The following is a 14277-nucleotide window of genomic DNA, read 5'->3' as shown; positions in this document are numbered from 1 at the left end:
ACTTCGAGTAGTAATTAGATTAATCGATATGATTATTAAGTGGATCAATTAGGATCAAATTCGTATTATATAGGTTGAAGGAAAAACCATTTATTTATTAAATGGGTTAGACGGATCAATATAAATTTGATTATTATACTCAACTCAAACTCTTAGGGTGTAAAATTCAAGTCAATGTCGAGGAAAAGTGTGAAACTTTGCTTATTGAGTTGGTCGGCTACCAAACATCTCAGCTTATTGAGTGAGGGAGTGATTGTTTGTATCAGACGCTACAACTCAACATCCTGACCCAATCACTTAAAGCAATTTGGGGTGGACGGTTGACCACAGATGAGCCCATTATTAAGTTTCATTGTATATGCATGTAATGACATTAGGGAAGAAATCCATCAGACTGATCGAAATGAAATCAGCTAGCTTTAATATTAACGAAAATCTGAAAGTGAACTAGGGAAATTATTATTATTATTTGTGTGTGTGTGTGTGTGTTTTTGAATTCTTAATTTTAAATATATACTTATCGTAAGTAGGAGCAGCGAGGTCAGAAGGATAGAGTGCTTGCTTTCTAACAATAAAAGGCGAAGATCTTTCTGGTCCTAATTTCTAAATAAACCGGTAGGATGCTTATCTTATCTTCTTCCTTGGCAATCTATCCAGAAAGTGATGGTGGTGTGGTCAAGTCCATTTCATTTTCATACACCCCAAAAGCACGGTTGAAATTGATTCCTTCCATGGAACTATGTGATATTGCATGCATTACTACATTTATATGTCCGATTGGGGTTCCCTGTATTCCGATCACATCCTTATCCAGCTGAGCTGTTGATGTTCAATCTGTCCAATAGTCGCCTCATACCAGTCATCCTAGTAGTTTTGCGTGTCATGGATTTCTTCCTCAAGGAATATGACATGAGGGAGGCGCCTCCCCTCTCCACATGGTTTAATCGGGCTCTGTAGAAAACAGTTAAAAGGAAATTCCTGCCAAAAAAATATAGGAAAGAAAAGACAAATCTACTGTTTTAGTTAGCGTAATCTGGGTTAGATGCAGATATCAAAAGGATGTGCCCCATCCAGGGTCATGTCAGACACTAAAAGTCAAGTGTTTAAATTGAGTGCTGTTGAGCTTTTAGGGAGGTGATCACAAATTATCTGGGCACATTATACAATCAGGGTCCATGCTGGATTCGGGGTCTTATCAAGTAGGCCAACAACAAATGGGGTCAGGGGATAAAAGAAAACCTACTCCTCATAACAAGCCAATTTCACAATGCAACTGTTATCCAAAGACATATAATACAAAACACTTCATATTGAAGTCACTGGTGTATCATGTATGTAATTTAATTTACAGCTCAGGCTACCAAGCCCTATTCTGGTTGCCATTAGTAACCTTGTCCACCAGCACAACCCATTTCTGAAAGTAATTTTGTATACACACGATTAAAACATCACAGTCATCATGGCCCAGGGCTGATTAATCAAGTATCAGGGTGTCAACGCAGCATAGTCATGTACTATACACTTCTTAGAGGCAGCTGTCAACGATTGCTCAACAATGAAACCCCATTATGAAGCCAGCTTCTTAATCTGGATTGATTGTTAGGTTATGCGTGTAGAGCGAGTTCTTCACATCCATGGTCAGTAGATGGCCCCTAAGGAGCATAACTCCTGAGATTCAGTTCATTTCCTGCAAGAAGAAATGAATAAGATGTTTATAAGAGGTGAAGCAGTTATCCCAATAACAACTTGGAAAAGTAACATTGAGTCTATGTTCTGATTCTGTATTATCAGTTGGTTGCAAGAAAAATTATCTAATATTGACTATGTTATACTTTCCACAGTAATTCTGAAGTCTTTTAGAACAAAAACAATAAAATTAGAGTAGAACTAGGAGTGGATAATTGTTGAAATGGTAAAACCCCTTTAACATATCACTGCTCCGAACATGGATTGAAAAATCAACAATATTCTTGCTGTATCTTTGATCCTTCCAGGTTTCCATGGAACTTGATATAAGGACATATTTGTTTCTATCATAATATTTTTCATGTTTCCTATATTTCTCTGATATTATTTGACATTTTCAATATTAGTATAATTTCTCTCCTATCTGTAAGTCTTAGAAGAAATTTTCTACTGCAGAGAGTTTTAGGAAAAAAGTCATGAATTATTCTCAATATATTCCTGATATATCTCCAAAATTTATATAATACTGCTCAAAAATTTATAATTTCACACTTGGCTCCATCCCTATAGCAAGTGTCTTTAAGAAATAAATGTTTTATGAGACTTCAATGTTTAAATATACAATTTGGTAATAGTTTTCATTATTTCCCTACATATTTATTGGTTTCTAGAAGATGAATATGTCCACAAACATTGACTTTTTATATTTGGGCATGACACTAGTCACAATATACAAGGAGTGTTGGTTATGGAACCCTAAATATGCAGTGTTTCATCCCAGTGTGCTGAAATACAATAGAAGTGCCTCTGTTAGTGAAGGAATCAAGCCTCTAAAAGCCTAATTGAACTGATAAAACTAGCTTTGAGTGCACTAGTACAACCTTCCTTAGCTGGCTCCACCTAGCCATTTATCTCTTCTTTCAAATGGAGATTTAGAGACAGTGTCCATTAATTCACAGGCGTTAAGAATAGCAAGAAAGCACTAACACAACATGCTTTTATCTGGTTCCACTTATATTCTAATCATTCAAATGGATATCAAGGTATAACAAACAATTAAACAGTGTCCATCAATTCATAGCCATTTAAGTATAGTAAGAAATTAAACAATGCCCATTGATTAATACATTTTAAGTAGACTAAGAAAGTAAGCATCTCTTGCCTCTCCCTTCTGTGCCTCTCTCCTCTATCTTTCTCTCATTAACAGGTGGAGTGACCAATAGACCAGTGTTCATCAGTTCATAGGTGTAAGAAGTATTAATAAGTAAACATCTCTCTAAGGAAACAGGAATGCATGAACAAAAAACTGACCTGTGGACTTAAACACCAATCAAATATTGCAACAGAACAAGGACTAGATGTGGAAGCCCAACTACATTGGGTGTGTCATATGCAGGCTGAGGAGCTTCAAAGCTTCCACCTGCATGATAATCCACATGGTTCTCTTGTTGGTTCATCCGTTCTGCTGGCTGGAATTTCATCTCACTCAGAAAATTAAGATCATATGGCAGGTATGGGTATTTGCCACCCAATTGTAGACGCATGGATGCATTTCTTCTTAATTCATTCAGAATGCCACTTTCTTGCCCAGAAATATCAATCTCTGATTTTCTTCCTGTTCCAAAGTACCCAGAATAACTTCCAAAGAAGGAACCTGCACGGCAATCCACGTCCTAGAGAAAAGACAAAATAATGAGGCAGTGGGAAAAATATTAGAATGGAAAGAATTTTTCATGAACTTGTTCAGGCAAATTATCATTTAAATATGGAACATTGTCTTTGATTCTGCATGAAATTGGTAATAGATCATACACATAGACACCTCATTTCCTTCTTGCGTTTCATGTAAGACAGTTTTTCTTTTTATGCTTCTCATAAAACAGGAATTTTTATCCCATGCATAGGTCTACACAAAGGACTTTGTACTAAGTTTTCTAAAGAATATCAGTTTAGAGCATGGAGAATCTTGATTTAAGAGTCCAACTCACCTTTAGGGAAGCCAGTTTGGTTCCTTGGATAAAACCATTTGTTGACTGTCATTATTAGGAGTCCATGATAGGGGTTGAAGCTGCTGGTCAGCACCCATTCTAAAGGGTAGATGCATCCCATCTTGGAATTACAAGAGAAAACTAATTAAGATAACAATTTTCTTGTCTTTGTACCAAGATATCCCATGCAACAATAGTCTCAGACCACTAGAGCAATTTTTTACCTGACTAGAACATTCTAGTGGCGTAAGTTGCTGTTTTTCAATATTTTCCTGCCAAAAGAAATATGCGGCATTACTATGAAAAGCATCCAACTGTATCTTAAAACAAGAGACGCTATGAGGCGCTGATAAGTGATATGACATGGCAATATACAGAGATAAGTATCTCAACAAAGTTGTTAAAAGACAAATTGGCTTGTCTTTCTAAATTCATTTTACTTCTCCAATACAAGTAAACTGCCCTTCAGAGGTTATCATTTATTTGCTTCAGTCTTATGTTGAGCATCATAGCAATCAATTGGAGATGGCATAGCATCATCTAGTTTCCATCTTTATTTACTGAGGTTCCATTACTTCCATCTTTTACAACCACAGTTTCTCCCAATCTATCAGTCTCTTCTCATGTAATCTATCTCCATTACCCAGATTTCTGATCCCTTTGCTTCATTGCACATTTCCCATCTGTCATTGAATACACAAGAAATTCAAACCTACCCTAGAGCAGTAGATCCATTGATTTAGAACAACTCTAGGATGGTTGCCCACAATCAAATAGGTGGCATTTTTTAGGGTTTAGGGATAGGAACAAAGGATAAAGTTTATGGTAGAGAAAAATAAAATAAAAAAATTATAGAGAAATAGGATACGAAGAAGAAGAGATAGAAACTTTAGAGTCTAAGGATTTCTAGGAGTAGGAGTCTCACCTAGAAGAAAATGAATGGAGTCTCACTATTATGAATTGTAACACTTGCAAAAGAGCTAATATTATTTAATCACCAACCAACTAATTTGGTTTACATCAATTAGCCTTATTTATAGGCTTCTCTAAGAAATCCAAAGTCTATTAAGATTCTAATAACCTATTATGACTCTAATTCTAATTCTCCCATAACTTAGAATGTGTTTGACAATGATTATTGGAAGTATTTCTAGCATTTTTAATGCTTGAAGGATGAAAATCTCCAAGTATTACAAAGGCTAGAAACACTTCTTAAAATCACTACCAAATTCACTCTTAATTAGCTACTCCTAATTTTACTCCAATATATACTAATCCTAATTTAATTCCAACTAAAACTAATGTCCATCCTCATCAGTCATACTTTATTTCTAGCCTTTTAAGAAAGGGAAGAAAAATGAACAGTGGTAATAATAAAGGTTAGCAGTTGGGTAGAGGTTGCTGCTTATCATGAGCCTGCAACACGATGAACAATTGCAATGGATATAATCATCAAAGTGTGAGGGAGTTGCATAGCAAGTAATGTGCAATCCAGAAAGTTAAGCCCCAAGCAAAGCCACCAAAACAGTAAAGACAGATTTTCTCTAGTCAAGATTATAATACCTTACTTTAATTAGTTTTTACTTTTTTAAAAGATAAAGGGGTTTTCTTTCTACATCATTTTACTGTTAAATATTTTATTAAGGAAATTGGGTATTCAAATCAAACTTTATTGGCTATTGCCTGGTGCTGGTGAACTAAGGCTTAGAAACCCTTCTGCTTCTTTTCTTGTTTGTTCATACATGACACATTACACAGTATAAGAAAGGAAAGATGCTGCAGTTATGGGGCCTTCTGCCATTGTTACTAGAAGTCATGTCTGTCATCATCCCTCCCTGTCACCAAGAAGCAATGAGCTCATCACAAAAGTTTATGGAGGAAAGGTGCACTGCTAGCCACATCAAAAGGCCATTTGCAGTGTATGTCCCAATTCTGGGGTTTTGGGAATGGATTAGCTACAGAACTAACCCTCAGCACTGTTGCATGTTGTGACCACATAATAACTCAAATCCAAACCATCAGGCTTGACAGCTGCACAGGTTGCCATCATGCCAAGTAATTTTCTCTCTCACCAATGACAACATCTGAGATTCTGTGTTTGATATTATGTCAATTTCACTATTACACATCATAGAGTTCATTTTATAAGTAAAAATGTACATTGTTCACCATCCACTAGCAGGGATAATGAACAATAAAACCAAATACATGAGTTTGGGGATAGTCCAGGAAAAAAAAAAAAAGGAACACAGGTCATTGGATCTCAGGGCCAAGTACCCTTGTCCCAAGTTGGAAACACCTTTCTGAAGTAGGATGAAACTTCTAAAAATTTTAGTGGGAAACATTTCGAAAGGACCAAGGAAGGGCATGACAAGAGTTTTTTGGTTAAGTTTCAGGGGAGGACTCAAGGTGGTGTTATAGTTTCTCCTTCTATGACCTTCCAAACCCCTCTCTATGAGAGTGAACAATGGTAGAATGCTGGAAACAGTTTTGCATGAAAATTGAGGGGGGGTTGTTCTTCAAGAAGTAAGCCAATGCGTGTTTCAATATCATTTGGATCCAAATCGATGTGATGTGTGGATGTATCTTCTAAGGTGGCACCAAGGAGGGTTTCATTTGGAGTTCACCTTAAACAAGATTATATCCATTGGTCACTCAATGTCCAGAAAATGGGTTAAATTTCATATCAATGCATCATGTGAAAGGTGAGCTCAAAAAAGTTGATTATATCCTTTCTCACTACTCCTTAGACTCACAACATACTAGAATGCCTGTGTGTCAATGATTTGTGTGCCTTGGCCCATATAGCCTGTCTGTCAAGGTCCTTGCTATCCTTTTTGTTGGAAAATTGGGGGAGTCAAAGAGATGAGTTTTTCAAGAGTTTTCTAGTTTAAGTGTCAGCTGGCATATATCACTGTCACTGTATCAGTGAGGTTTGCTCAGGACCTAGGAGGCAAGTTAACAAAAACAATAACATATGCACCCAATCTGACTCACATACCTTTGGTTTTGTCAATTTTTGGAGACATTTTTATCTAATAATGTTTTAATTAGATAACCACTGCAACCCACAATATGCAGTGCATAAGGGAACATCACATATCCACTATAACACAAACTTTGTACGATGCCATGAACCACAAGAATGGAAATCATACCTTATGTGTTTGAACTTGATCAAGTGATTCCCTTAGTGAATCTTCTATTTGCACCAAATGTTCTATGCTATTGATCTTCTCAGGGTCAGTCCAATAGATACAGAAATAATAAAATAATTTAAAATTAGTACTGGAATGTGACCAAATGAAGAAGAGATATTTGACGACTTCAGCAACTCTGGAGATGAACAATCATTGGCAAGAAATAGAGTAGGTGTATTCATCAACTAATATCAATCAAAAGCAGTGTCCTAAAAGGCATTTGAGGTGCATGCCCTGATGATCTTCTCAGGGTAATGTAGTGGGAGGTAAACTCAACACCTAGGGAATTGAGGCTTAAGTCTCCAGGCTGGTAAGGCATAAGGCCTCAAGCATGCAATGTATTTTAATGGTGGGGTTTTGATATATATAAGTCATGGTATTGGGTCTTGGAACTACAAAATTTTGCCATCAAGATTTTGAGCCTTGTTCTGCTGCAGGATATGAACGTAACAAACCTTATTCTCAGAATTGGAACACCACAGTACATGTTTAATAACTAATTCTAGAAAAATGAAATATGGCTGATCTAAAAAGAGGTATTTTAGGCTTAGGCATATAATGCTTTTTGAGATCAATAATGAAAATGTGCCTCCATAACCATAAGATGGTGGATAGTTGGACCTATGTGAGTTGTTGGAGAATGTTGGATCATATAGCCTGTATAGGCTGGAATTTAATTTAGGATTGTTTCTTTTGCTAAACAATTGCGAAGTAGGACAATCATAGGATAGTTACTTACAATAAAATAGGTGGGCTAGGATTTTTATCTTTTAGTGTTTAAGGAGAGGAAACAAGGGAAAAAGCCTATGGCAGCAAAATAAAATAAAATAAAAAATATAGAGAAAGAAGATAAGGAGAAGAAAGGATAGAACCTTACATTCACACTAAGGCTTTCTAGGAGTCTCACGTAAAAGAAAATCAATGAAGTCTCACCATTGAAAGCTACAAAATATGCAAGAAAACTTAATACTATTAATCATCAATCAATATACTTTGGTTTTTAACTCCAACAAATACTAATCCTAATTTAATTCCAACTAATAATAATTCTCTTTCTTAATGTATATCTTGGAGATTCATCCTCATCAAATTGACTTTGTATTTATTTCCTATAATTAGTGGCTAATTTATGGAATAACTCTAGGCCTAGAATAGAATAATTTCCTTTTTCTTTTTCCCATTGTAAACACAATAAATAGGTTGTAAATATATCTAATGAATACACAAGCCTGTTTTCAAGAGTTAACTAAAGCAATGCAGAATTTAAAGAAATGAGAAAAACAAAAGGAACCATTCGGTTAGCCTATTCACGTCCATAAAATAAAAAGAAGTGAAATCAAGTCAAGATCACAAGGTAGTCTACCCCCTTATGATACCTCAAGCGCCCCAATACAACCCCCAACCCCCCACATCACTACCAATATAGTTTGGTCATGCCATGCCCAAATAATTGTAGTAGTTCTCTATATTATACAACAGTCAGATGCCTATTATAATAATGCAATGTAATCCATTGGAAAAAAAGTGCTTGGACTGTGGCAAACTGCACAGAATAAGGGAATGACAACCTTGGCTCCAAGAGGCAGATTACAAATACAAACCACATGTCGCCCTACTTAAATGTCAAACACACTACTTATCAAAAAAAAAAAAAATGTCAAACATACAGCCACAAACTACCTTTTTCCCCTCAGGAAACAAAAACTTTCCTAAAGGGAAGGCTTCTAATACCTTTCAAAATAGCGATGCATGATATAACAAGGAGAATTTTTTACTAATGTGACTATACCAGTGGCATGAACAGTTAAGCATGATCCGCCCAAAAGGGGCCAACTAATTTTATTTATAGACAAGAATTAAAGATGATCTCCAAACGATAAGATACTAAGAATTTTCCATCAGTATATCAAAATAAAAAATCCATAGTGTAACAGAATAAAGTTAAAATCAGCCAGTCCAAATTAATCAGATTATTATAATTCTTACAATTTAAATATTCTGGTGATATCTTTTGTGCATGTGTGTGTGTGCACTTGTGTGTATGTGTATGTGTGTGTGTGCACGCTTGTGTGTATGTGTGAAATCATGATAAATTTTTCTCTTAAAAGTTGTTCTTGTTTTTTTTTTAAAACTATACATTTTAATCTTTTAACTCCTTTTTTGAACATATGCACAAAAATGTTTTGAAAATCTACTGAAAATTTCAACTATTCCATCGTATATTAAGACATTCATATAATTCTTATCCAAAGTCAGTGTTTTGAGTAACATCAACATCCATACCCTAAAATATGATCCCTATAATTATTTCTCTGTAGAAACAAATGATGGGTAACATGGATAGACTTCGATAGAAGATCTTTTTATGTATTGGATCATCATCATTCGGCATCCATCAGGAACAGACCTAGAAAAAATGCTAAGGGATTTCCCTCTGGACATTTGGAGGGAGAGGGGTGTGGTTTGGGTTTGCAAGTTGGCTAAGAAGGCTTTAGTTTAAAAATGGCTTTGGAAAGATGCAGCTGTGAGGGAGACTAAGTGGTGGAACCGGCAGGCTGGAAGGAATTATGGAAGGAAGGATATCACCATTGGTTGAGAGGACATCCAAATGCATGTTGCTTACAATGGGGAACAAAAAGAGAGTGAAATTTTAGTATGAGTCATGGATTGTGCGGGTTCCATTGGAGCCTTCTTACCCAAACTTGTTTATCAGTTGATAAGGATGCTAGAGTACTAGACTACTTGTGTTGGTCAGATGAGGCCCATTTGAAAAGATTCATAATGGCCTTCCAAAATTATAAGTCCCTAAAAAAACCAATATATGGGGTGGGACTTAATAGTCAAAACAAGAAGAATAATGCATTTCCTTTGCCCACCCAAAAACAGGATAATTTTATTAAAACAAAGAACAAGGAATTAGCAATATATAGTAGCAGAGTATATGCTATTCAAATTCCTCAAACTCACCATGAGGCACTTAGGGATAAGAATTGGAAAAATGTCATGAATGAGGAAATAAAGGCGTTAAATAAAAATCAAACTTGGGAAATAGTGGACCTTCCAAAAGGAAAAAAGATTGTAGGGTGTAAATGGGTGTTTGTAGTAAAATATAACGTTGATGGGTCTTTAGAAAGATATAAGTCAAGATTAGTAGCCAAGGGGTACACTCAAACTTATAGGGTTGATTATCAAGAAACTTTTGCACCTATGGCAAAAATGAATACCGTGCGTGTGCTCTTATCGTTGGCAACTAACTTTGACTGGTATTTATAGCAATTTGATGTGAAAAATTCCCTTTTACATGCTGATTTGGAAGAAGTGTATATGGAGACACCCTCGGGTTTTGACCTATTATTTGACATGAATAAAGTTTGTAGGTTGAAGTAAGCTTTGTATGGGTTGAAACAGACTCCAAGAGCGTGGTTTGGAAGATTTATTAAAGTAATGTTGAAGATGAAGTACAAACAAAGTAAGGAGGTCATACATTGTTCATTAAACACTCTACTTCAAGGGGAGTTACAACATTGATCGTGTATGTTGATGATATAGTTGTGACAAGTAATGATCCAATGGAAATGAAATTACTTAAAGACTAGTTGGCCAAGGAATTTGAAATAAAAGAACTTGGAAAGCTCAAGTATTTCCTAGAAATTGAAGTAACTCGATCAAAAGAAAGAATATTTGTGTCACAACAAAAGTACGCACTTGATCTCCTCAAAGAATCTGGAATGTTAGGATGCAAGCCTATGGACACACCAATTGAACTAAATTACAAGCTAAGTGAGGCTAGTGATGATACACCAATGGATCGAGGAAGATATCAAAGGCTGGTTAGCAAGTAAATTTACCTTTTGCACACACGACTGGATATGGCATATGTCATGAGTGTAATAAGTCTATTCATGCATAACTCAAGGGATGTTCATTTTCAAGTTGCTTATATAGTTCTCTGATGTCTCAAGAGTACCCTAAGAAAAGGAATTTTATTTAAGAATTAAGGCATACACAAATGCTAACTAGGCCGGATCAATTGTGGATAGAAGGTCAACTTCAAGGTATTGCACACTACTTGGAGGAAATTTAGTAACTTGGAGAAGTAAGAAGTAGATTGTGGTGACAAGGTCAAATACCGAGGCAGGGTTTAGAGCCATGGCTCATGGTATTTATGAACTTTTGTGGTTAAAAATCATTCTTGATGATCTCAAATTAAGTGGCAAGAACTAATGAAGTTGTACTATGACAAGAAGTCAGCCATCAACATTGCTCATAATCCGGTTCAACGTAATCAAACCAAACATGTTGAAGTCGATAGACACTTCATCAAAGAGAAGCTTGAGAGCAGGTTGATATGTACACCATATGTCCCAACACATGGACAATTGGTAGATATTTTAACCAAGGGATTGACTAGCTCTTCATTCCAAAAAGTTACAAGCAAGTTAGGAATGGATAATATCTATTCACCAGCTTGAGGAGGAGTGTTGGAGAATCTATGTGATTCTCTGACTTGCAGAAATTTTTTTTTTTTGATAAGTAAGCACAGAATATATTGATAAGAGGCCAAAAAGCCACACGTATACAGGGGGTATACAAATTAGCTAAGCCTCACAACCAAAAAGAAAACAAAAAAAAATCCCACCAGCCCTTATGTGGAGGCTATCCACTCCAACGAGCCTAGAAGAGACAGCGACCTCTCTCCACTATACATTCTCGCCCAACACCATAAATTACAGACAAAAGAATTTTTTAGTTTCTGAATATCTATCATCCCCCCCCCCCCCCCCCCCCTAAAAGCAAGCCTATTTCTTTCCTTCCAAAGGGTCCAAAAGATGTACAACGGTATAGACTTCCATATCTTTTTCCTTTTTTTCCCTACAACCTCCAGCTTAATAAGACCTCCTTTACAGTTTCTGGAAAGACCCACTGAACACCAACCAAAGCACATATCATATCCCATAGGACTTTTGCCACTATACAATGTATGAGGATGTGATTTACAGTTTCCTCTTCGCAGCCACACAAGAAACACCGATTAGGGAGATGCCGCCCTCTTTTCTGAAGCCTATCTAGCGTAAGCACCTTGCCCCAAGTAGCTTCCCAAGCAAAAAACAAAATTTTTGTTGGGACTTTATCCACCCAAATGTTGTTCTTCGGGAAATTGTTAGCCACGGTATTTACCACCAAGTTGCAGAAATCAATGTACAATTGTAGAGATTTTGGTAAAATAAAGTAGTTTCCTAATTGTAACACTTTCCTAATTTTCATGTAATTAGTAAGGTTGTCTCCTGATTTTTGGGGATTGATAGGATTGTGATAAGATATCAAACTCTCCTTAAATAGATTGTAGGTAATTTGTATATATATTTTCCTCTGTAAAGGATTATTCAATATAGCATAAAATATAATATTTTTCCTTAGTATCGTTGTATCGTAATATCACGTATCATATCGCGTATCGTATATGTATCCTAAGATATGTTTTAAAATAAGATACGGATTGCAATATGTATCAATTTCCATAAAAAATGTATTGTATAGTGTATCGTATCATGTATCCTATTGTGTATTGTAAATTTTTAACAACTATGTAAGTATTAAAAGTGGTGCATGTAGCCACTTCATGATAAGAAAGTTCAACAATCTACATTAAAGTTCTTAGCAAACTAGCCATGCCTTCTCAAAGTTCTCTACATCACTTTTTGAAGCTTTGTATCATCAACCATCCTTTTAAGTTCACTCAAAAAGTAAGCAGATAAATGATAATACCTGATCGTTCCATTGCATAATGAAGGCTTCCCAGTTGGTGAGAACGTGAGAAGGACAATGTCTATGTCACATGGTATTGACAACTCACTAGCCTTCTTCATGATTCCACTCTTCCTTTTTGCATAGGTGGCTTGACGGCCATTTATATTTTCCAACCTCCTTTATCTTTAGCTTAACCCTTCCCACCCTACCATTTTAAGGGAAAACCTTAGTCCTTAACACCCTTTAAGCCTCGCAACAATACTAAAGCTCACACAAAAATATAAATCAGCAACAGAATTTTCCTACCAAACCCATTTACAGTTCACAATTCACAATTTGCTCATTCAGCAATTAATTCATCATCATGTAACATACCCTTCACGTTAAGGACACAGAAAGCAGAACAGTAAACAGAATTTTCCAGTCAAACAATTTCATTTCGCATTTTCTCACTGACCAAACAATTCACTGTTACACAACCATACCCAAAACTTGAATTCCCATTGAAAACACGTTTGCCACAAGTTTGCAAAGGGTTGAAAAGGAAACATTTTGAAAGCATTTCAATGAAGTTGTAAACCAAATGCATAAAAACGAAGTAACAACCCTAGGATAACACATAGATGTTTGCTAAGAATTATTTAAAAACAAAAAAACAAAAATAAAAAGTTACAACCCGTGACAAAACCAACCAAAATTTGCAAAACCCAAACCGATATGACGACTAGAATCAGAAACACAAATACATTACAATAGCCATTACTAAATTCAAGCCCTTTTTTAAAAACCCCATCCAAATAAAGCAATGTGATAACATAAAACAAAAGAAACACTTAATTAATTAAAGAGACCAAAAAGAAAAAAAAGAAAAAAGAAATACCCAGATAGGGAAAATGGAACAATAAGAATGTCGAAAAGGCAGAGAAAGAGAAGACAGGGCTGTAAATCCCAGATTGCAGGAGGGGAGGAGCTTGCAAATCCGCCATGAGAGGGAGCGAGAGAATCGGGAGCTTCAACAAACTCTATACAATTGCAGCGTTCCTCTCTGCTCTGCTGCTTTCTTCCTTAACCAAGTGAGAGAGTTTTACACTTGATCGTTACAAATTTTTTATATAATTATTAATTATTCGACCAACTAAATCTGAAGTATCATATGATTCATATCCTCATCATATTTTTCTAGTATTGGGTTGCTACATTAAGCTGGTCCCGTCGTTGTAATTTTAATAACAAATTCATCAGTACACTTCAGTCAAAGTGCACTTGCATATGCTCTATTCTGGCAGATTTCAAGAAGAAATAGGAGAAAAAATATATATTAAATTAAGAAGTAAATTTAAAATTAATGAATGTTAATATATATTATTTTAATAAAAATAAGAAATAATATTTAATTTGATGGATATTAATATATATTATTTTAAACTTAATTTATTAGGGATTTTCTTAGAGTCTATAAAGTATCCGGTGAAATAAAAAGAACTATGTTTAAGAGTGAAAGCAAATCATTTAAGAGAGTAGAAAAGTAAATTGAAAGGTTTTGCCTAAGAATGATAATGGGATAGGTTTTTTCGAATATTCCTTTTGTCTTATCCTTAATGAGATGATAATAGAATGAGTTTTTTTTTTGTATTCCTTCTGTCTTTACTCTATTT

At 35.4% G+C, this 14277-nt stretch overlaps 1 long non-coding RNA gene across 2 annotated transcripts; it reads right to left on the bottom strand.

Annotated features, from left to right (window-relative positions):
- Positions 1 to 1228: 1228 nt before the first annotated feature.
- LOC117911142 lies at positions 1229 to 13776 on the bottom strand. 2 transcript variants are annotated; one of them, XR_004650845.1, is made up of 7 exons: positions 13503 to 13776; positions 12641 to 12827; positions 6833 to 6907; positions 3899 to 3946; positions 3675 to 3795; positions 2998 to 3359; positions 1229 to 1687 (listed from the first exon to the last, which is right to left on the bottom strand). It is a non-coding gene; the product is annotated as an uncharacterized LOC117911142 (long non-coding RNA). The 2 variants fall into 2 exon arrangements; XR_004650846.1 differs by lacking the exon at positions 6833 to 6907.
- Between the last annotated feature and the right edge of the window lie 501 nt (positions 13777 to 14277).

Source organism: Vitis riparia, chromosome 1 (assembly GCF_004353265.1).
Source record: "Vitis riparia cultivar Riparia Gloire de Montpellier isolate 1030 chromosome 1, EGFV_Vit.rip_1.0, whole genome shotgun sequence".
NCBI classification, from domain to species: Eukaryota; Viridiplantae; Streptophyta; class Magnoliopsida; order Vitales; family Vitaceae; genus Vitis; species Vitis riparia.
This window is presented reverse-complemented; position numbering and strand designations above follow the sequence as displayed.